Below are 23,064 nucleotides of genomic sequence, written 5' to 3'. Positions count from 1 at the left end.
GTGCCTGGAGGGGAGGGAGCCAAGTAAGGCTGTGAATTAGCCAGGACTCTTTTAGTACATGGAGCAGGAACCCTGTTCAAGCCAGCTTACACATGCAGGGAAAATGATACCTGAGAACATCTCTTAGAAACCAAGGACATAGGCCTGGCACGGTGGCTCACACGTGTAATCCCAGCATTTTGGGAGGCCGAAGTGGGTGGATCAACGGAGGTCAGGAGTTCGAGACCAGCCTGGCCAACATGGTGAAACCCCATCTCTACTAAAAATGGTGCGTGCCTGTAATCCTAGCTACTCAGGAGGCTGAGGCAGGAGAATCGCTTGAACCCAGGAGGTGGAGGTTGCAGTGAGCTGAGATCACACTACTGCACTCCAGCCTGGGTGACAGACTGGGAATCTGTCTTAAAACAAAAGAAACCAAGGACATAAAAGCATCTGAGTCATAAGAGCAAAAGGAAGCAGAGACTTGCATGACGCTGGGATTCTTCTCCCTGCCTCTCCACTTCTCTCTATATGATGCCTTCAACCTTCTCTCTCTGACGATCAGCTTCCTCCTCTTTTCCACTCCACAGGCTGGGAAATACGGTGTCAGGGAGCCCACTGCTTCACATATAACAATCAGGGCTATGAAAGGGAGGCTGCACAGCTCTCTTGGTTCCAAATCTGAAAGTCCCAGGAAAGAGGCACTTGGGCCCAGTTAGAGTCAAGTGTCCACTCTTGGACTAACCAACTAGGTCCAAAGGCCAGAGTGCCATTGTGACCTACCTGATCGCACTATATGGATGCAGAAGAGAATAAAGGTCACCAACAGTGACAGTGGCCAAGAACCCCTGAAGGTTCACAGGAGAGAATCAGTGTAGGCCTGGTTCCCAACACCAGAGGATAGAAAGATGGCTGAGCTAGCTGCACAGCAACCATGAGGGGAACTTGTCAGAAATACAGATCCCAGGTTCCAGGTCCCAAGTCCCAGTGAGTCTCACTCAGTAGGTTTTTGCTCCTGCCTAGGAATCTGTGGTTCAAGCAAGCATCCTAGGTAATTACAATATATTGTCGGATTTGGGAGGCATTGGTTTAGCTTGTGCTCCAAATTTAATTTTATGTCTGTTTTATTCCTTTCTGCTTTGGGGTTTATTATTCTTTCCACTTTCCTTTCACTAGATAATTTGTACCCCTTCTAGGTTATTTAAGTAGAGACTTAATTCCCAGTTTTTCTTCTTTCTTACTAATAGATGCCATCATGAGCAACAGGTTTTTCTTTAAGTACCAGCATGACAGCATCCTATAAATTTATATGATATGCTGTGTTTACATCCTTGTTCTTTAAATACTCTGTTCTGAATATCTTCCCTTTCCATGGCATTATTTAGGAGTGTTTTTAACTTCTAAGTGACTGGATAACCCATTCTTGTTTATTTCTAACTTCATTGAACTGTAGTGGTAGAATACATAAAGCAGAATGTTTCTGTCTTTTCGTATTGAATAAATGTCTTTGTATCACAGTAAGTAAAAAATCTATCCATAAAGATTTCCTGAAAAAGTCTATCCATAAAAACTCACTGGTCAAGTACAAGATTTGGGTGTTGGGTGTTGCTGCTCTACCCCAGCCCTCATCAAAAACAAACAAACAGACAGACGAACAAATCACCCTTAACATGTAGAAGGCCATAAAGAGCAGGTCTTTGGAGTTGAACCTGGCTGGGCTTCTAACTTGCTCTGTGCAGCCTTAGGCAAACAATTCACCTCCTCGGAGTCCATTCTTTTGCCTAGGGAAATCATGAGTGAAGACAGGCATGTACTGGACACTTGATCTTAGTAGCATCCTCTAGGCAGTGTTTGCCCTGCAGGACCAGCTGGGTTATTTAGAGGAGTGAAGACACAGAGAGGTTTAGAAGGAGGCACAGTCCTCAGTATCCCAGGTCCCAGGTGTGCATCACAATCTTTCAATAAAATGGAGCTGATCATGGGTATGAAAATTGTTGGTGGAAACAGACATAAGGGTTGTGCCTACTTAGCTGCTATTTGGCGCATAGAAGAGTCTGAGCATCTTTCCCCTCCTTCTTTCCCTATCCAGTTCTTCTTTATTATTTTAAAAACTCAGCTCAGAGTCAATTCCTCCAGGAAGTATCTGCCCATTCTCTCCCCAGCCCCTATTCCACAGCATTGACTCCTGTACACACAGATCAGCTTGTGTTATTTCCATCGTCATTATCTGCTGCCTCATCCATCTCCACAGCTGTACTCTTAGCTTCTTAATGGCAAGTACTGAGAGTTATTTAGAGGAGAGAGAACAAGAGAGAGAAGGATACCCAATATCCCGCACCAACTGTTGAGTAGAGCAATTAATTGAAGAACATGGAGATAGCATGCATATTGTCAAAAATATGTGATACTTTTCCAGCAAATATTTATGGTGTATCTGCTGTGTGCCAAGCAGTGGACATACAGGAGTGAACAACAGGGTCATGATTCCTCTGTGGGAAATATGGACTTCCCAAGAAGGTGATGGAGGCCCAGTCATGGGTGAAATACAGGGTGCTGGAGAGCACTTAGGTCTAAGCACCTCTTCTCCCATTGAAAGGGTGGACCAGCTGTCCAGGATATGGCTTTTAGCATGAGACTGCAAAGATAAGGAGTTAGCAATGCCTGGAAAGGGACAGGAAGAAGACTGTTCCAAGCAGAGAAAACAGCAGGTGGAACACCAGAGAACATGTGAGTGCAAGAAAAGGAGTGATGTGGCTGGATGTTAGGCAGTGAAGGAGCACAAAGAGAAACAAGCAGCACCAGACCAGACAGAAACTTGGTTTTGTTTTGTTTTTTTGTTTTGAGACAGGATCTTGCTCTGTTGCCCAGGCTGGATGCAGTGGCAGCATCAGGGCTTATTGAAGCCTCAAACTGGGCTCACGTGATCCTTCTGCCTCCAGCCTCCCTAGTGGCTAAGGCTGCAGGTGCATGCCACCACACCTGGCTAATTTTTGTATTTTGTTGTACAGACAGAGTCTCACTATGTTGTCCAGCCTGGCCTCGAACTCCTGAGCTCAAGCAATCCTCCCACCTCAGCCTCCCAAAGTGTTGGGACTACAGATATGAGCCACCATGCCAGGCAAATAGGAACTTGTGAACCATGCCAAGGGGCTTGGAGTTTAAGAACAAGAGGGTCCTGCCAAAGAGTTCGTGCAGTAAACCTAAACGAGAAATGGTGGTGGCCAGAGTAAGGGTGGGGGTTGGGGGTGTGGGTAGGAAGGGGTGAAGAGAGATGTCGAGGAGGTAGATACATGGACTTGGTGATTGATTGGTCAGGGGTGAAGAGAGAAGGACAGTCCAGGTGGTCCAGGACTTCAGTGGCATCCTTCACCAAAGGGAAAGGAAGACATTCCTTTGATGATGGTTGCAGGAATGGGTGGAGATGGAGGCGAACTAGATTCAGGCTAGTCACATTCCATATGTCTTTGGGACATGTGAAGGAGACAACATTCAACAGGCAGTTGACTGTGTAACAGTAATAACAAAAACTCAACTAAGCCCTCACAATAACCTCAGGAGAAATGAAACTAAGGTACAGAGAAGTTGAGTAACTTGCTCAAGGTCACACAGCACATAGTGGCAAAGGCAGTTCCATACACAGACATTCAGGTTCCAGAGCTCATGTTAGGGCTCTGAAACTCAGGAGAGAGCCAGCCGGGTCCACACATGGCTAACTCACCGCCGAAGCCACAAGAACAAGAATGATGAGTGAGGGGAACCAAGCGGCTAGGCAGAACTTGAGGAACACCAATGCTAGAGGCCTGGGCTGGGACAGGAAGCCAAAAAAAGAGCTACAGTCATCTGATCTTCGACAAAGCTGACAAAAACAGCAATGGGGAAAGGATTCCCTAGTCAATAAACGGTGCTGGGGTAACTGGTTAGCCATATGCAGAAGACTGAAACTGGACTCCTTCCTTACACCATACACAAAAATCAATTCAAGATGGATTAAAGACTCAAATGTTAAACCCCAAACTATAAAAACTCTGGAAGACAACCTAGGCAATACCATCCTGGACATAGGAACTGGCAAAGATTTCATGACAAAAATGCCAAAAACAATTGCAACAAAAGCAAAAATTAACAAGTGGGATCTAATTAAACTAAAGCGCTTCTGCACAGCAAAAGAAACGATCAACAGAGTAAACAACTTACAGAATGAAAGAAAATTTTTGCAAACTATGCATCTAAGAAAGGTCTAATATCCAGCGTCTGTAAGGTACTTAAATAAATTTACAAGAAAATAACCAAACAACCCCTTTAAGAAGTGGACAAAGGACATTAACAGACCCTTTTCGAAAGGAAACATACATGTGGGTAACAAGCATATGAAAGAAAAATCTCAGCATCACTGATCATTAGAGAAATGCGAATAAAAACCACAGTGAAATACCATCTCAAACCAGTCAGAATGGCTGTTTTTTAAACATCAATAAAATAAGATGCTGGCAAGGTTGTGGAGAAAAGGGGATGATTATATACTGTTGGTGTGAGTGTAAATAAGTTCAACCATTGTGGAAAGATGTGTGGCGATTCCTCAAGGAGCTAAAAGCAGAACTACCATTCAACTCAGCAACCCCATTACTGGGTATATATTCAAAGGAATATGAATTGTTCTACCATAAAGATACCTGCATGTGTATGTTCATTGCAACACTATTCACAATAGCAAAGACATGGAATCACCCTAAATGCCCATTAATGGCAGACCTTTGCAGGAACATGGATGGAGCTGGAGGTCATTATCCTTGGCAAACTAACACAGGAATGGAAAACCTCTGCACATTCTCACTTATAAGTGGGAGCTAAATGATGAGAACACATGGACATAAAGAGCGGAACAACAGACACCAGGACCTACTAGAGGGTGGAGATTGGGAGGAGGGAGACGACCAGAAAAAATAACTATTGGGTACTAGGATTAGTACCTGGGTGATGAAATAAATCTATGTAACAAACCCCTGTGACATGTACACAGTTTACCTATATAACAAACTGCACATATACCCCTAAAGCTAAAATAAAAGTTTATTTTTAAAAAAACGAAAGTAAGTATGTAGTCAGAGAAAAGGGTTTCTATTAAATAGAAAAAAGCTTAATTAGAAATTTAAAAACAATCTCTGTGGAGTGATGGGGTGAAATCCTTAAGGCAACGAGTTGAGAAGTCAGTTGAGATTGAAGGAACCGGACAGCAAGGATAGTCCAGAGTTAGTGAAGGGGAGATGAAAGAAGGCGGCAGCTAGAAGTAGCTGCAGGGTTAAAAGAGAGTTTTATAATAATGAAGACAGTAGATTATATTAAGTATTGACGGGAAGGAGCCAGTAGAGATGAGTTTGAGGCTCCAGTACAGAGCCTGTATAATCAGGAGAGTGAGGTTCCTTCCTGACTAGGCTCCAGGAGGAATAGATCCACACATGTGCAAGGATCCCAGTGTGACCGGGAGGAGAAACGAAAGACAGGGTTGGGAAGAGAATGGGGATGGTGGAAGCACCAGAGGATCCCCGGCGTCACTGAGCTTGGACGCTGCGCACTTTCTGCAGCAGCAGTTCACATGGCTGTGTGATCTTCCTTTGAGAGTGCTGAGCAGCCCAGGTGTGACTGAGGCGGTGCTGGACATTTGGATAGATTCTGATCTGGGGCTTTGCTAGGAGAGCAAAACCAAAGGACAGTGAGCCAAGGGAATTGAAAATACTGGCACTGAAGTGGTGGAAAGCATGTTCTGTGATCTCCAGGCTGACTGAAGGAGCTGTGAATCCTCTATTGTCATCCTCTGCCCAACCCATCACCCTCCCACCGACATATTTACCACGGGACTTTTAGAGTACAGTCAAGATTCCCTTTTGGTTTTCTCTCTCTCTGGATATCAAAACCAATTTCCTGGGATGGGGGTGGGGGAAGGCTAGAGAAAAATGACATTACAGAGAAGGATCAGCCTTGGGACATTCCCCAGGCCAGACTCATTTGAAGAAAACTTGAGTTTTTCCCTTGTCTAAAGCTCTGAGGTCTTTGGGGAGCTTTCCAGCTCTGGTCTAATTGTAATCCCTAAGTACATATGCAATGTTCCAAAGTCAATATACAGAGTTAGTGCAATACCAATGTAAATTCTTCTGAGTCCTTTAATAGAGTTTGACAGCTCTGAGTGTAGGATGCTTATTCTTCCAGGTAAAGAACCATCAAAGGATTTGTCTTTTAATGGCAGTGATAGCTGATCCCTCCTGAGTGATTAAGATGTGAATTGTCAATCACTGAAACCATCCTGTACTGAGTTAAAAACTGCAAAGGTCACCAGAAGAGAGATTCCTGAGATGGATTTGAATTCTGGCAAAACCAATGTTAGGCCAGCCAAGGAGCATATTGGAGAAAGAGATTGGTATTTAATAAGCATCGCGGGGACAGTTGGCTAACAGGCCAGGGGAGAGTTAATTTAAATTCATACAGCATACCTGTCAAGTTCAGCCATATCGTACTGCTAATCTGTGACAAACCTGGAGACAAGGAACTGGCATTGTTACCCCTGCTGCTGATAAGGAGATAAATTCCTGGCTATTGAAGAAAAAGATACCATCAGGGCTCTGATAGATGGGTTCAAATATGTGAGAATAAAAATGTTTGCATTGCAATGTAATAAAAATAAATACCAAAAGGAAAGCCACGGCATCCGTTATGTCTGTCTCATTCTCCCTCCCAGGCCTGCTTACTGCCCAAAACAGATAACGGATAGGCCGTTATGTGATTCTTCCTGATAAGTGGTCAAAGGAGATGAACAAAATTAAACCAGGAAATGGAGATAGTAAATCACCACGTGGAAATAGGCGCGGTCTTGCCAGCTATAAAATACAATTTAGATCCAGGCAACTTTCAGGTCCTGTTACATGCCTACTAAAGCCACAAAAATAAGTATGATAAAACCCAGGATAGGCAGCCAGTGGAAACACAACCTTCAGCATTGCCTTTTAGAAAGACTGGACAAATTTCCGTAAGCAATCAGGCAACATAAATGAGAGCCACACTGCTGTTGAGAGGCTCTGACCCGGTAATTCCTTCTTTGGTTAAAAAAAAATCCTACGGTGTTAGCCCCAAAGAAAGAAAAACCCATCTATAGCAGCATTATTTCTATAATAACTATAAATTGCCAACAACACAAAGGCCAAACAAGAAGGGGCTGACCAGGCAAAGGCAAATGTGTTAACACAATAGAATAACACGGTGCTACTATACATGGCTAATACAGGGGGCATGGTAGGTTTTGGAAACATTTTTATGAAATATGCATAGTCATCATTAGTGTGCATATCCAAGGCCTTCCTGGATATTGATAAAGAAGAGACTTTGGATGGGGCTTAATTCACTTAGAGTTTAATGTTCATTAAGGTTTCATGATAGGCTGGATGCTAATTTTAGTCATTCATTCAACATTCATTGAGTATTGACCACACACCAGATGCTAAGGATATTAAGATGAGAAAGAAATGCTTCCTACTGCGGAGGGCTGTGTTGTCAAATGAGAAGATAGACAGACAGACAGACACACACACACACACACACATACGCAAAATGATCAATTGTGGGAAGAGGTATAGATAGGGTGTCATATAGAAAGGGGAGGGGGCCTAGACGGCACTACAGATCTTCATATGCAGGAATAGGATAAGTCACAGGTGGGGCAAACATGGAGGAGAACATTGTTCTAGGGAGAGGGAATGGCATTGCACAGGCTGTGGCCGTATAGATCTGGGGTGTGTTTGTGTGTGTGCATATGTGTGTGTGTGTGTGTGTGTGTGTGTGTGTGTTCTCTATCCCAATAGATCTGCAGTCTATAGCCTAGGATACTTCTTTCATGGGACCCAGAACCCAGTGGCTGCCTTCCCAGAACCAACTCACCCCTGACATTTCCCTTCACTACAACCCTCCCACAAACCGCCCCTCCCCCGTTCCTCTGCCACGCGCAGCCTCACTTCCTCCCTGAAATCATGCAAGGCCGTTTGCCCTGGGTAAAAATGCTCATGTTGTGCCGTATGCTGTGTGAATAGAATTATTCTGAAGGCTGGTTTAAACTGGAAAGGATTCTTGTTATTTTATATAGTTCATATCTTATTCATTGCAGAGTGTTCTTTCTTGAAAGGATGCTTGGATAAGATCCAACAATATCAGAAAGGAGACATAGAGCCTTAGGTGAAATTTGCCTGTTACTGGTTTCCTGAAAGTGCTGGATATGGAAACTGTTGTTAATAAATTGAGTAAAGTGGGGAAAGTCAATGCAGAAATGCAAGCCCCCAGCTCAAGTTCATATTAACCAATAGGTGGTGTGCGGAGTGTCGTGAGTAAGAAATCATGGCAGCAGGTAGCCACAAGTTGCCATTTGAATGTTGATGTTTTGAAAGCTGTGGGTGCTATTATAGCTTAACATATAGTTTGATTTGACAATGTGTAGCTTAGTATTTAGAACATAGTGTATGCAAGAGAGGAAGACTGGAAGCTTCGGAAAGGGAACGAGGACACGAATCAAGAGGTTCTCAGGTAAGAATGACAAAGGAAGAGGCTTAGTGGAATGGTGTGATTACCAGCACGTCAGCATGAATTCATGACTTTGAAAACAAATCCCTCTCTCTGCTGAGATGACCTAAGTTGCCGATAGCATTGCCTAGCACATAACCAGGAAGCAAGCAAAGCAATCCAAATGAAAGCAGCCCTCCCTCACTGCCATTCTCAGAAGACCAGGAATAGATTCAGGGGAGAAATCGGAGTCAGAAGCCTTTCGTGGTTGGAGAGATATAATGTTTTATGAGAGCAATAATGCTTTGGGGGGCCATGTTGCACAGAAGTGGGGGTGAGAGGTGCCCACCTAAGAAGCTAGCCCCCACTTGTGGAATTTGTCATGCAGCAACAAGTAGAACTTCACCTTGAGCAACAAGGCAATAATTATTGCCAGCTGAATGGGCTGAGAGTCTGTGAAAGATACTTGAATCTGAGATGATCCTTTGGAAATGAACGTTAATGTGAAGTGAGCTGCCAAGATTGAGTAACAACAGCTGAAGTGTTGTTAACCGAAGTCAGAAAATGCTGTACATCGATCACACTGTGTTATCAGAAATCCATCCTCCAGTTTCAGTCTGTCTCTGAGTGACAAATCACACTTTCTCTCACCCTACAAGCCTCAGACCTCCTGAGCAGTTGGGTTGAAATTTCATAATTTATCCAAATGATTCTATCATGATGTCTGCAGGTTATGTGTAGTGTTTGTGTGTGAGGAGCAAAAAGTGGGATGCCTTGATCCAAAAATTCTTCTCCAGGGCTTATGCACACATAGGGCCCCTTGCCTTTGCCTTGGGAGTGATTCTTGGTAACCAGGGGAGGGCCTTGTACCCGGACTTGAGGGACGGCTGGAGAGGAGTCTCAATGGGAGGCCCACCCAGCCAACCATGAGAGACCCTGGTACACATGTTATCAGTATTCTCTCTAATATGCCAGCCCAGTTGCAATGGCAGATGGTCAATGGATTGGTTGGCTGCCTGGCCACCCGGTAGCCCACACCTTTCTTCTCTGGACATGGACTCATACTTTCCCTTCTTCCCTTGGAATGGTCCCTTTTCATTCAGGCTTGGAATTTGGATTGAGATTGTGCGACAAAGACTGCTCTCTGCTCACCAAAATCTATGCTCCCTACTTCTTCCCAGCTGCATAGCTAGACTGTTTTCCCAGCCTCTCTCTCTCTTTTTTTATTTTTGAGATGGAGTTTTGCTCTGTTGCCCAGGCTAGAGTGCAGTGGCATGATCTGGGCTCACTGCAACCTCTGCCTCCTGGGTTCAAGTGATTCTCCTGCCTCAGCCTCCCATGTAGCTGGGATTACAGGTGCACGCCACCATGCCCAACTAATTTTTGTATTTTTAGTAGACAAGGGGTTTCACCATGTTGGCCAGGCTGGTCATGAACTCCTGATCTTAAGTGATCCTCCTGCCTCAGCTTCCCAAAGTGCTGGGATTACAGGCGTGAGCCACTGTACCTGGCCTGTATTCCCAGTCTCTCTTGAAGTCACACGTAGGCTTGTGACTAAGTTCTGCCCTGACCCATGGGAGAGGAGCAGAAATCAGTGCCACTTCCAGGACTGCCCTATACACAACCCCCACTTGACTCCTCTTTGTTCGTATTCCTCTCTGGGCTGCCTGAAATAAAGACAACCTTGGGGTCACCTTGGAAGCCCTTAGCTAAAGGTGGCAAAGCAGCCAGCAGCCTGGGACCCAGAGACAACTTGAAGGACAGTGCCCTGCTGACCTGAGGCAAGAAACAAGCATCTATAGCAGAAGAAATCCTCTCACATAGGCAAGAAACATGCTTCTGTAGCATCTGAGCCTCTACATTGGGTTCTATGTGTTACAGCAGCAAGAATTACCCTAACTCACTCAGATGGCAAACAGTTTAAACTGTGGCCATCAGCATTGACTGCAACTGAATCCTTCTTTGCTGTGACCATTAGAAATATGATGCTATTATACGCTTGGGTCTCGCCAGCCAGGGAGAATTGGTGGCTGTTTGAATGGCAGCCTCCTCGGGCTACAGAAAGGAAAACATGGTGTCACACAAAATGCTGTAGGGACTACAAGACAAGAAGATCCATCCATGTGCTACCTGGGCTATGATCTGCTGGGCCCATATGAGCTGCATGCTGTCCCAAAGGTCAAGACCAGCTCTGAGTGACTGGGCAGCAGAGACAGGGAAGGCAGCTTGCTGGGAGGCCCACCCAGCCAGCTCAACAGCAGGTGCCATTTTGCTTGTGGCTGGCGTATAGAGTTCTCTTCTTAGAAAGGGACCATTTCAGTTAAATATAATAAATATCCTCTTAAGTAACACATAGTTGAAATTCTTACTTTTGCTTTCAGGGCCTGAAATTGGTTAACAGAACAATTCACATGAGTCACAAAGTAGAGGATAACTCAGTACCTGAACTGGAGCCAAATTCCCCTGGAGCTGTGCAGCGTTTTAGAGAGGAGACCTGGATAGCCTTTATGGGGACTTCTCTTTGGGATAGGAGGAGGATGTGTTTGCAGCACTCTTCAGGTCCAAAATGCTGTGCTTCTGAGACAACAGTCTTTCCCCAAATAGAGCGGCATCTGTTGTTTTTTGTTTCCTTCTCCCTCCAGGATCCATTCCCTTTTCTTGTAACAAATGCCCCACACATGCTTTGCAGGAATCACCTCTCCTAACCTATGGGCTCTGGGACAAATGAGCTAACCCCAGCTCCACGCACAAAGTATTTTATCCAAGCTCTCTGAGCTTAAGGTGAGGCCATGTCTCTGGTGATTGATTATTTCAGGAGAGAGTGAGCAATCTAAGTTAGTCCAATCAAAGTGAATTCTGGGGCTTATGTAGGAGGTACCAGAGAGAAAACTTTGCTCTTTTCTGCAGGCCTGGAAACAGGCACGCTGAAACTGATCTACAACCATTTTGCCAGTATGTAGGGCTTGAGGATGGAGCCAACAGAACTGGGCTGAGAGGCAGTATAAATCCAGGCCCAGATCACATTACTTAAGCACATGGATCCAGTTACACCTGAAGCTAGAGACTTTTCAGGTTATTGAACCAATACATTTCATTTTTAATCAATATAATTTTGGAGGTGATTTTTTTTTCACTCACTTTCAATGGAAAGAGTGTCCTGGCTAATGGGACAAATTTTAATGGAATTGTCTTGGGAAAGAACTCATGGGTTCTAAGGGAGTAAGTGAGAATAAGAAATCATCATAGACTTCAGGAAAGGTTGCAGAAAGAGGAAAGGGGATCTGTTAGCTCTCTGCCTAGGACCCCTACAAGCCTGGGTCAACCATGGCAGAGCCAACCATAAGAGACCCTGGTACACATGTTACCACTATTCTCTCTAATATGCCAGCCTGTAGACATGTTAAAAGTATTCTCTCTAATATGCCAGCCCAGGAAAATTATCCTAAACATTCAAAGCCATCTTACATGAAGCTGTTCTTTGAAGCATTGTGTGTAACAGTGAAAAATTGAAAACAGTCTAAATGTCCAACAATCAGGGGTCGGTTCAGTGAACTTGTTGCCTTCAGAACAGCATTTATGAAGTACGTGTAATAACATGGAAAATACTTATGATAGCATGAGTGAAATCAGGATATGGAGAATTTGTACAGTCAGTATGAACTCAACTATGTGAAAAAGGGGGAAAAAAGAATTACAAGCAGGCAAAACAAAGAAAAGTAAATGTACCCAAAAGTTAATGCTTGGCAAGCGGGATAATTTTTTCTTTCTACTTTGCTTTATTTTCTAAACGTTTGTAAGTGTTATTTTTACAATGGAACAAAATTCTGCCTAATGTTAGCTGTTGGCGATGTTGTATACAGACAGTGTAATGTACGTGGATGGATAGTTTTTGAAGCAAAGGAGGAATGAGGGTGTATGACTGCTCCTCTGCCAAGCTAAAGGCAGGAGAGCCTGAGCAGGCATCCAATCTGGTTCCAGGTGTTTCACTGTAGCTGGATGACCTGTGGCAAATCCATTTGTCTCTCCAGACCTCAGCACTCTCCTCTGTCAATGAAAAGGCTTCAGAATAGATGTCCCAGAAACAGACCCAAATAATATAATAATGTCCAGGTTCTGCCCCCACATACTCAGCCTTGTACTTGCCCAAGGAATTCACCTCTCTGAACTTCAGTCCCATCCGTGGGGACCGTCTCCCCACTTTGCCCTGCCTGTGGGGACACACTCTTTAAGCTGTAAATCGCTATACATAGCTGGGAGTTTGTCTTGTTAGCCATGCCTCTCCCTCTCAGGCCTGCCTCAGCCCATCTGCTGTCATTTCTGCCCACTCGAGTTAAGCCATCTGCAAATAGCAAGAGAGTGTTCTCTCTGATGGCTCTTGGGGCTGCGCCCTTTCTGCTTTTTCTGTGGCAAAGCCTGTTTGCCCTCTCTCCAGAAACACGACTGGGCAGACAGGAGCCCTGAACAGCCTCCTCAGACATGTACCAGGCTCTCTCATGCTTGGCTCTGCCATGGTTGACCCAGCCTTGGGGGGGTCCCAGGCAGAGGGCTAACAGCTCCTTGGGAGTCCACAGCTGTATGGTCCAATACAGTCCATAGATTTCAGCAGTGGTCTTGATGACCCATGCCCCGAAGCACTGCCTTCTCCAAGTGGATAGACTTGTTCTCATTTCATTAAAGACCCAGGTCCTGGGAAGAGAAAGTGGCCCCTACTAGCTGATCACTGAGGCACTGAGTCATGACTATCTGGCTGCAGAATCCACTCCTCAAGGGGGTTCAGGATTAGAATGTGCAAGAACATAGGAGGTGAGAGCCTGAGAGGCCTTTGGAGACAATCTGGTCTACCTGCTCCTGGGACTGATGGAGAAACCAAAGCCAGAAAGAGCTGTGATGTGCCCTAGGTCACATAGCTGTCAGCAGCAGAGTTCAGACAGAAGCCCATCCTCCTGCCTGACCCCTACCCCTGGCTTGTGCACACAACCCAATCATTACCTCTGTCTGAGAGGGTAGGAGGAGGAAGGCCCAGCAGAGGCCCAGAGAGGCCAGATCATCTCTCCAGGCCTCCATGCCTTGGAAGGGAGAGTTCTCGTGTCTCCTTATCCCTACCCATAGCCCTTGGCCCTATTGTCTCCAGTGCTTCCTGAAGACTGGGATTATGGGAGGCAAAGCACTGGGCGGGTTGCTCTAGACATCTGCCCCTGGGTCTTTATGGCAGCCTCTCCTCTGGCCTCTCTGAGGCAAGACTATTCTTCCTCATCCTGTTTGCACGGAGCCTGCCGAGCACAAGGTGGCCATAGATTCTGTCTTCCAAACTGGGACACATTGAAGCCCAGAGGGGACTCAATGAATAGTTATGCGGGAACACCTTGTGTAAACTGAGGCTGCCCCAGATACACCTGGACCTGTGCTTTTCCTGGCCAAGCCAGTTTCTTTTGTGACATGATTTGAGTAATGTTTCCATCATCTTTTTTTTCATCCCTCTTCTTTCTACCTGGCTAATCTCTACTCGTCCTTCAAGACAAGTTGAAACCTCACAGTTTCTAAGAATTAAAGCCTTCCTTACCGCCCAAAAACAAGTTTAATTCCTTTCGCCTCTGCATCCAAACGGCTTGGCTAATACCTTTATTATAGCACCTGACACCTTTTCTCGGATCACAGCTTCTCAACCCTGGCACTTAATGACATTTTGGGCCAGATAATTCCTTGTTGCAGGAAGATGTCCTGCGCATCACAGAATCTTTTGTAACATTCCTGGCCTCTACCCACCAGATGCCAGTAGCAACCCACCCTACCCCCATCTGATTGTAACAACTGAAAAAATGTCTCCAGATACTAACCAAATCATCCCCAGCTGAGAACCACTGTCTAAATGTTGTGTTTGTGCGTCTTTTTTTACACTATGTGGTGATTTCTGAGAGAGTATTTTATCATCTTCTGTGCTTGTCAGTTCCCAGCACATAGTAGGTGCTCAGTAGAAACTGTCTGCTGAATGAATGAGTGACTTGAACAAGAAGAAACGCAGAAAGGTGGCTAGGGTGCCAGCTCGGTTGGATGCATTCTCAGCCATGACCACTAGAGGGAAGAAAAGGCCTGCCAAAAGCACACAACTGAGTCCAGGAAAGAGGAGATCCCAACGCCAGAGCCAGGGGTCCTTGCCTGGCTCTTGGGGCTGCGGTGACAGGGCCACAGTCTCTCCTGCTAGTTCCTTGTCATCTCCCCGATCTATAAATATTGCTATTCCCAGGGCTCAGTGCTCAGACCTATTCTCTATTTCCTATCTATTCTCCTCCTTGTGTGTTCTCATCTAGGATCATGATTTTAAAAATCATCTACATGCTGATAACTCCCAAATTTATATATCTAGCCCACACATCTCCTCAAATGCCATACATGTATTTCAATCACCTACCTGAATCTCCATGTGAAGATCTAATTAATAGGCCTCTGAAGCTTAACACAGCCAAACTTGAACTCCTGGGATCCTTCCCTTCCCTCCTCCCCAAACTCATTCTATCCCAGTCCTTACCATCTCAGCAAATGGTGACTCCATCCTTTCAATGGTCCAGGCCTAAAACCTTGGCCTCACTTTTCCTCTCACTAACCTATATTCAGTCTGTCAGCAGATACTCCAGGCTCTACCTCTAACCCACTTGAGCATCTTATCTGCGCTAACACCTTGGTGCAGGCCACCATCATCTGTCCCCTGGGCTATCTATGGCAGCAGCCTCCAAACTGGTCCCCTGATTTCACCTCTTGCCCTTTGTCTATTCTCACGGCAGCTGAAGGAATCCTAAGTCATGACGACTCTGGTCCTACCACTTCTCTAGTGAAGAGTCTGCTAATGGCTTCCATCTCTCTCAGACAATGACCAAAAATCTTACAAGGCCAACAGGGCCCACCATGCTCCACTCCCTCCATCATCGCCTCTCTGACATCTCCAACAACCACCAGCCCACACCCCAGCATGCTGGTTCCCTCTTCCTCCAGACATACCAAGCACAAGCCCGCTTCATGTTTATTCCTGATGTTCCGTGGACCTTCTCCAGCTTCCCCTCCCAGCCCTGTTTCTTGGCTTATTTTCTTCCATAGTAGTTATGGCAAACTGATCTACTAGATGTTGTAGTTTCTTATCTGTTGCCTTTCTATGTCCAATTGTGGTCTCACTAGGGAAAGGGATTTTTTTTTTTAGTCTAATTTGTCCACTGCTGTCTCTCCAGGGCACGGCACGCAGTAAGTGATCAATAAGTAGTTATGGAGTGATGAATGAGTGAATGAAGAGAGTGAGTGGCGACAAATCCTGAGTTCACCAGGGAGAAATCCATTCTCAGCCCAGTTGGCTTTCCTAAGAAGATCTTCCAAGAAAGAGTTGACTTTGTCCAAAACAGAACAGAGAATTTCCCTGGAGTTTGAGAAAAGTGGAGGGAGTGAGACTGACAGTTATTGGACACCTATTAGGGTTAAGAGGATGGACTCTGGAGCCCAACACGTTGGGCTTAAATCCCAGTTTCACCAGTTACTTCCTGTGGGACTGCAGTTAAGTCCGTTAATATCTTCATGCCTCAGTTTCACAACTGGAAATTGAGGATAGTAATAATACCAGCCTGGTAGGGCTGTTATGAGGATTAAGTGAGTTGATATATGCAAAGCACCCAGAATAATGATTGACACATAGTAAGAGCTCTCTAAGGATCAGTTACCACTGTTGTGTGCTTTACATAGCCCATTTGATGCTTATAATAATACTGTTGGGTAAATAATGTTACTAGCCCATTTTGCAGGTGAGAATGTTGGCACTCAAAGGCAAACAGTTGCTTATCCGAGACCTCACAGCTAGTGAGAGGTGACTGCAGTGCAGCTCTTTCTGACTTCATTCCCATCAAAATGGCTGTGGGTGTCCCCTGAGCTTCTCCTTCCTCTCATCCCTCACTCTGTTTTCTGATGCTGCCACCACCATCAAGGTGGCCTGTGCTTAACAGCCCCTGCTTTTTAACTCCTGCCCAAGGGAGAACACAAACTCTTTCCGACTCTACTAGCACCAGCAAAGCAGGCTGCATCTTAAAGAGAACTGTGATAAACATCAAAGCAGCCAGATTCCTCAGGTGGGGGATTCTGATCCTAAGCTGATGCCCCCCTCATCCCTCTGTCCCCAGGAAGAAGAGACCACCAGCCCACAGGCAGACAGCACCTGTCCCTGCTGCACTTGGTACCCATCCCCTTCCCAGGCACTCCCCGGCCAATGGAGATTCAGTGGGTCCAAGAGGGAGCTGGAATCAGTATTTTAGCAGGCTCCCAAGGCAATTTTTGTCTTGGCGAAGTTTGAAAAAGACTGGCATAGACCTTAAGGGCATGGACTCTGGAATGAAACTGCCTAGAGTTCAAACTCTAGCTCCATCCTTTCCTGTGTGACCATGGACAGGTTTCTCGACCTCTCTGAACTTCTATTTTCTTCTATGTGAGATGTGGGTAATAAAACTGTCTAGCTTATAGAGTTGAGAGAGGATTAAATGAAATCATGCATGTAAAGTGCTTAACACAATAGCCAGCACTCAACAAACATTATTATGATCAATATTGTTGTTTTTAGTATCATCCAAAGTGAAGCAGCCTAGATTTTCAGATTCCCTTGTACCCAAAGTTCAGTGCAGGTGCCTTCACACCTTGCGGAGGGGGGGAGCTGACACACACCGTCACTCTGGTCATGTCTCCCTGGACCTCACAGACCCCACATAACCAGAACTGCACATGCAGTAGGGTGAGGGGCCAGCTCTGACACTCCAGCCCCTGCACTGAGGTGGGAAGTTACACAGTAGGGTGAGGCCAGCACTGGGCCCAGAGCCTGGCACAAAGGCCAGGTGCCTGGGAGGGCCCGAATAGCACCTCTTTGCCTTAGGGAGCCGGGGCTAGATGCTGCTGACTGGCTCCAAATGCAGCCTCTTTACCTGGAGTCACACAGCCCTTCAGAAAATCAGAGGTGCTCCCCTTCCTGTGTCCATGTGTTCTCATTGTTCAATTCCCACCTATGAGTGAGAACATGCAGTGACTGGTTTTTTGTCCTTGCGGTAGTTTGCTGAGAATGATGGTTTCCAGCTTCATCCATGTCCCTACAAAGGACATGAACTCATCATGTTTTATGGCTGCATAGTATTCCATGGTGTATATGTGCCACATTTTCTGAATCCAATCTATCATTGTTGGACATTTGGGTTGGTTCCAAGTCTTTGCTATTGTGAATAGTGCCGCAATAAACATACGTGTGCATGTGTCTGTCGTGGGGTGGGGGGAGGGGGGAGGGATAGCATTAGGAGATATACCTAATGTTAAATGACAAGTTGATGGGTGCAGCACACCAACATGGCACATGTATACATATGTAACTAACCTGCATGTTGTGCACACGTACCCTAAAACTTAAAGTATAATAAAAAAAATCAGAGGTGCTGAGGCTCAGAAGGTACTGACCCCCGCTTTGGGACTGCGCGACACTCGGAAAGAAAACAGAGAGGAACTGACTTCCTGACGGGCATGGAGGCCACCTCCTGCCGCCTCCACCCCCAGGGTGGTGTGCTCTGACTCCGCCCCTCCTTCAGGAAGGGCAGAGGTGACCACTTATTGGGGTGAGACAGTGCAGGGCAGGCAGGCAGGTGGAGCAAAAAGAGTCTGAGACAGGGAGTCAGAGCGGAGACGGAGGGATGGAGGATCAGAGAGTGAGAGAGGGAGAGGAGGGGAGGAGGAGGAAGCAGCCCACGCCCAGCCCCAGCCCAGCATGCAACACTGCCCCTGCAGCCTGCCCGCTTCTCTCCTCTGCTCCTGAGAACGCCTGCCATTCGCTGCTGGGCCATCCTCTCCCTCTAGTCCAGGCAGTTCGCTTATGCTGTTCCCTTAACAGGAACCCGTTTCCTCGCAAACCCTCTTTTACTGACTTGGCTAATTCCTGCTCGTCTCTCGGATTTGGCCTGACATCACGCTCTGGGGAGCCTCCCTGAGTGCTGCCTCCCCCTGTCTGGTTGAGTCTAGTGGGCGACCCCAGCAAGCTGTACACCAGACAACCCCTGCCCTGCCCCCATAACAGTGTTTCCTGAGGACCAGAACCACCTCTTTGCGGGGCACCTCCTCACTCTAGACCGCGGAGAAGAGATGTGCTGTTTCCCGGCCTCATCCCAGCACCTCCCAGAGCCTGGCGCTCCCAGCACCTCCCAGAGCCTGGCGCTCCTAGCTACTAATGGAAGTTCCCAGAAGGAAGCCCTCGCCGGATGCCACTCACCTGGCTTCTCAGTAGCACCTGAGCCTAAACCCTTCCTACACCGCAGGCCACATTCCCTCTGCTGCTCGTCCCACCAAGCCCCCAAACCCAAAGCTGCAACCCCTCGACTTCTACACAAGTGAGCTAAAGGCGGGGGCGGGGGGGGGTGTCCCAAGGTGGGGGAAGAAGTGACCTGAGATGCAAGGAGAGATACCTGAGACCCAGGGAGGCCCCAGGGAGCAGCTGGGAACATCCTGGTGAGAGAAAGAGGTGGGGGAGGAGAAGGGCAGGAGCGCAAAGTGACCGCCAGCTGAAAGAGCCGATCCGCAGAGCTGCAGCCAGCAGGGCCTGGAGACATCAGACCTGGCAGCTAAAATGCCCCATGAATATTTAACAGCCGTCAATATTTAATTAGTGCAGACAGATTGACTCTGAAATCACACACACTTGGGCTGGGCTCCCCAACTCCTGGAGGGGGAGTCAGAAAGAGAGGGATGGGCCCAAGGGAGAGGCTCTCTTCATCACCATATGGCCCCTAGCCTGCTCACCTTCCCCTCCCTACCACCTCCCCCTGCAAAGAGCGGGCAACACTCACAAAAGTCAGAGGGGCAGTGACACCCTGAGAAGCCAAGGGGAAGGTCTGCATCTCCAGAGGGTTGGGGGTACGGTAGGGTGAGGGCAGTGCCAGGCAGAGGGGCCAGGTCAGCAGCTGGGCGGGAAGAGGTGGCACAGCATCCCTTTCCACCGCAGCTCCACCAGCTCAGCCGAGGGTGGGCTCCACATCAGCAGCCCCGCACAGAGCCTGCCAGACCCCAGCCTGACTTGCAGGAGCAGGTGTCATGGTGTAATTACTTCTGTGCCTGTGCCATGCCTGGATTATGCTGTTTATTGCATCAGCAGTGGGAACAAAAGTCTTTTTATTCTCTTCTTGTTTCTTTGAGGTTTATCACATCTTGTGCCACTTTTTTATTTAATGGAGTATCCCTGGACTTCATCATCTGGTCATAAATTGCCACAGTTGATGTCCTTTTTTTTATATATAAAAAACATTTGGCCCAGGACTTGTAAAATGTCCTAGCCAGGCCTGGGCTCTGCCCGCCTCTCCATGCTGGAGTTTACATTCCAGCACAAAGATGGTCTTAGGTTCCACAAACAACCCAGCTTGCTTTATGACCTTGTGCCCTTGTGCATCCTGTGTGTTCCACCTTGAGCACCCTACCCCTTCCTCCTACTCTAAGGTTTGACTCAGAGGCCTTTTTCCTCCAGGATACTTTCATTGATGTCCTATCTCATAACAATTTGTTTGCTTTCCTGACTCCCCCAGGATGAGCGCCTCAAAGACAGAAATCAAAACCTGTACATACATCCTGCCTAACCTTGGAAAGGGCACCTAGTGGGTGCTCAGTAATCTTCTTTTAACTTTAATGAATTAAAGTAAGAAGAGATTTCAGATAGGGACTGGAGAACTGTCAAACACATTGTGTAGATGGCTTGTGTATCCGTTAGCTATGGCTGTGTAACAGCCACAAAAGTCTCAGTGGTGCATATAAATTAGCCTTCATTCTCAAAGGTATTCAAGTCAGCTATGGCTTGGGTGATCTAAGTTCAGCCAGGCAATTCTGCTTCAAGCCACAGCCCTGCTTCTCACTGCAAGATGGAGGGTTGACTGGAAAAGCTTCCTCCAAGCATCTGTCACCCACCCTGGGCTGGTGGGCTAGCTGGGATATGCTCATTTTATGGCAGTGGGAGAGGTACAAGAGGAGATGCCCAAACACATAAAAGCTTCTGTCATATTACTAACATCTCCTTGACCAAAGCAAGTCACATGGTCAAACCCAAAGTCAGGAAGCAAGGAAGTAAACAGGACATGAGAAGACATCATGAAAAGGGTTAGGGGAGGGGGTGTAAAGAAATGGGCCAGTATTTCAGCCGATCACAGGTGGGTCCCCATCACCCCATGCACAGGATCCCAGAATGGTAGGACCCCAGTGGGACAGGAAAGAGAGGAATGAATGGGCTCACACTTGTAGTCTCACGAGCTTCTCCTTCTCACCTCCTCCCCACCCTTTTTTCCCAGGGCATCTGGGTTAACAAAACAGCAACAGAGACAAAATAAGTTTATAGAAGACACTAATGTGAGCCACAGGTTATGGTACCAAAAGCAGAGAGAAGGGGACAGAGCCGATACTGAGAATCCAAGCCGAAGACAGACACTGGATGGTGGAAGATAGAAGCCAGGGACCAGGACAAATGATGACCTTTAGCCACACAGTGCGGGGAACAAAGCCTTAGCCCTCAAGTCAGGAGGCCTGGCTATGGCTGTTTCCCACCGGTATGATAAGGACTTTGGACTCTAAGAAACTGAAAACCCCGATGACCCTGATGTCATGATTCCTCAACCTCCGCCTCGTTTCTTTCTCCTCAACAGGCACATTCTGAAATCTTCTCTAAACCCCTCACAGTGAAAATGAGACCGCCCTCTGTCTATGTCATTAGACTCCCAAGGCTTCAAGGCAAAAAAGGATCGTCAGAAGTAGGTCATTGGCAGGTGGGTGGTTGTCTTTCCTTCTGAGATGTGGAATCCAATATTTAGAGTCAGAATAAGCAGCTGGTAGATGGAAAAGAATCCTCTTGGGAATCAGAAAAATACGGGTTCAAGTTCTGGCACCACCATCTGCTAATTGAGTCATCTTGGAGAGTCACATAAACTCTTGAGCCTCAGCTTCCCTGCCTGTCAAATGGGCTGATCATAGTAACCACTTGGAGCTGCAGAAGGGGTGCAGATTAAATGATAGAAGGTGTGTAACACACTCAGCCTGGTGCCTGGACCAACAAAGGAGCTCAACCTATATCATTTCCTCTCCCTTTTCTATCCCCAGCTCCTGAATCTTCATTGATTTTGCCTCCCCTGCCCCCAAAAACTATGAAATTAAAATTCCTGCCAACAGTTTAATAATTTCCTCAGCTAATTCCCTTCAGACCCCAAGGCCTATATCCGGACATGGTGATTTGGTCCAGGTAGGCGTCATCCAAATGTTCTAAGTATTCTCTTTCCTACCTTTAATCAACTATATTGACAAGGCTTCTGTCCCTTTCTAATTGCCCATCCCTAGGATTTTTTTCTTTTCCTTGTTAAAGACCAATATTACAAAGCACTTCAGCAGCTCAGCCATTTTTATCATCATCATTAATTTTATTTCCCTTCTCGTTTATTAATGGGCCAGGCGGCTTTCAAGTATCCCTTTTCCCCTGATATATTTGTAAAACGCCCTTCTTATTCCCTTTGGAGGCCCCAAGGCTCTCTGCAGCTTTTATTTCTTCCCTTGGCTGCCGTTCTGTTTCTCTGAAGCCTTTGCTGACTCCAGATCTTCCTTTTGTGCCCCCCGCCCACCTTCCTCAGCCCTCCACCTCTCCTCCCTCCCTCCCTCCTCAGACTTGGTCGAAGGCCTGGTCTCTAAGCCTGTCTCTGTGTTGAGGCCCACAGGGCTCTGAGAGCACCAAGGATTTGCCAAGCTCCTGCCCCATCCCTATTCTGCTCACACTCTGTGAGCAGAGAGGAGCTTTTATCCATGTAGGTGATCAGGAGGAAAGGACCAGAAAAGCCTATGTCCCCCTTTTATTCCCGCCCACCCCACCCATCCCCTTACCTCCCAGGACTCCTGACTAAGGGCTCTGTACACAAGGGGCATCCATTCATTCATTTACTTAAAACAACATCATTAAGATATAATTTACATACAATTCACCATTTTTCTTTGTTTGTTTGTGTTGAGACAGAGTCTCGCTCTGTTGCCCAGGCTGGAGTGCAGGGGGGCGATCTCAGCTCACTGCAAGCTCCACCTCCCAGGTTCACGCCATTCTCCTGCCTCAGCCTCAGCCTGCCAAGTAGCTGGGACTACAGGTGCCCACCACCACACCTGGCTAATTTTTTGCATTTTTAGTAGAGACAGGGTTTCACTGTGTTAGCCAGGATGTTGTCGATCTCCTGTGTGATCTGCCTGCCTCGGCCTCCCAAAGTGCTGGGATTACAGGTGTGAGCCATTGCACCCGGCCACAATTCACCCATTTTTAAGCATTTAATTATTAAATACAATGAATTTTTAGGAAATCTACCAAGTTATGCAACCATCACCAACCATCCAGCTTTAGAACATTTTTATCACCTTCATTTACAGTTAATTCAACTTCTCACCTCCATCCCTAGATGACCCCTAATCTGCTTTCTGTCTCTCTAGATTTGCCTTTTCCAGGACATTTTATATGAGTGGAATCGTACAATATATGTTTTTTTGTGTGTGTCTGCCTACTTTCATTTA

General features: G+C 46.6%; 1 long non-coding RNA gene across 1 annotated transcript; it reads left to right on the top strand.

Moving 5' to 3' along the window:
- The first annotated feature begins 891 nt into the window (after positions 1–891).
- On the top strand, positions 892–21,227 carry LOC129533819 (uncharacterized). The gene is made up of 3 exons (XR_008680191.2): positions 892–1,030; positions 20,826–21,080; positions 21,177–21,227. It is a non-coding gene; the product is annotated as an uncharacterized lncRNA (long non-coding RNA).
- The last annotated feature ends 1,837 nt before the right edge of the window (positions 21,228–23,064 follow it).

This window comes from Gorilla gorilla, chromosome 4 (genome assembly GCF_029281585.2).
Source record: "Gorilla gorilla gorilla isolate KB3781 chromosome 4, NHGRI_mGorGor1-v2.1_pri, whole genome shotgun sequence".
Taxonomy (NCBI): Eukaryota; Metazoa; Chordata; class Mammalia; order Primates; family Hominidae; genus Gorilla; species Gorilla gorilla.
Note: the sequence above shows the minus strand (reverse complement) of the source record. Positions and strands in the feature narration are given on the sequence as shown.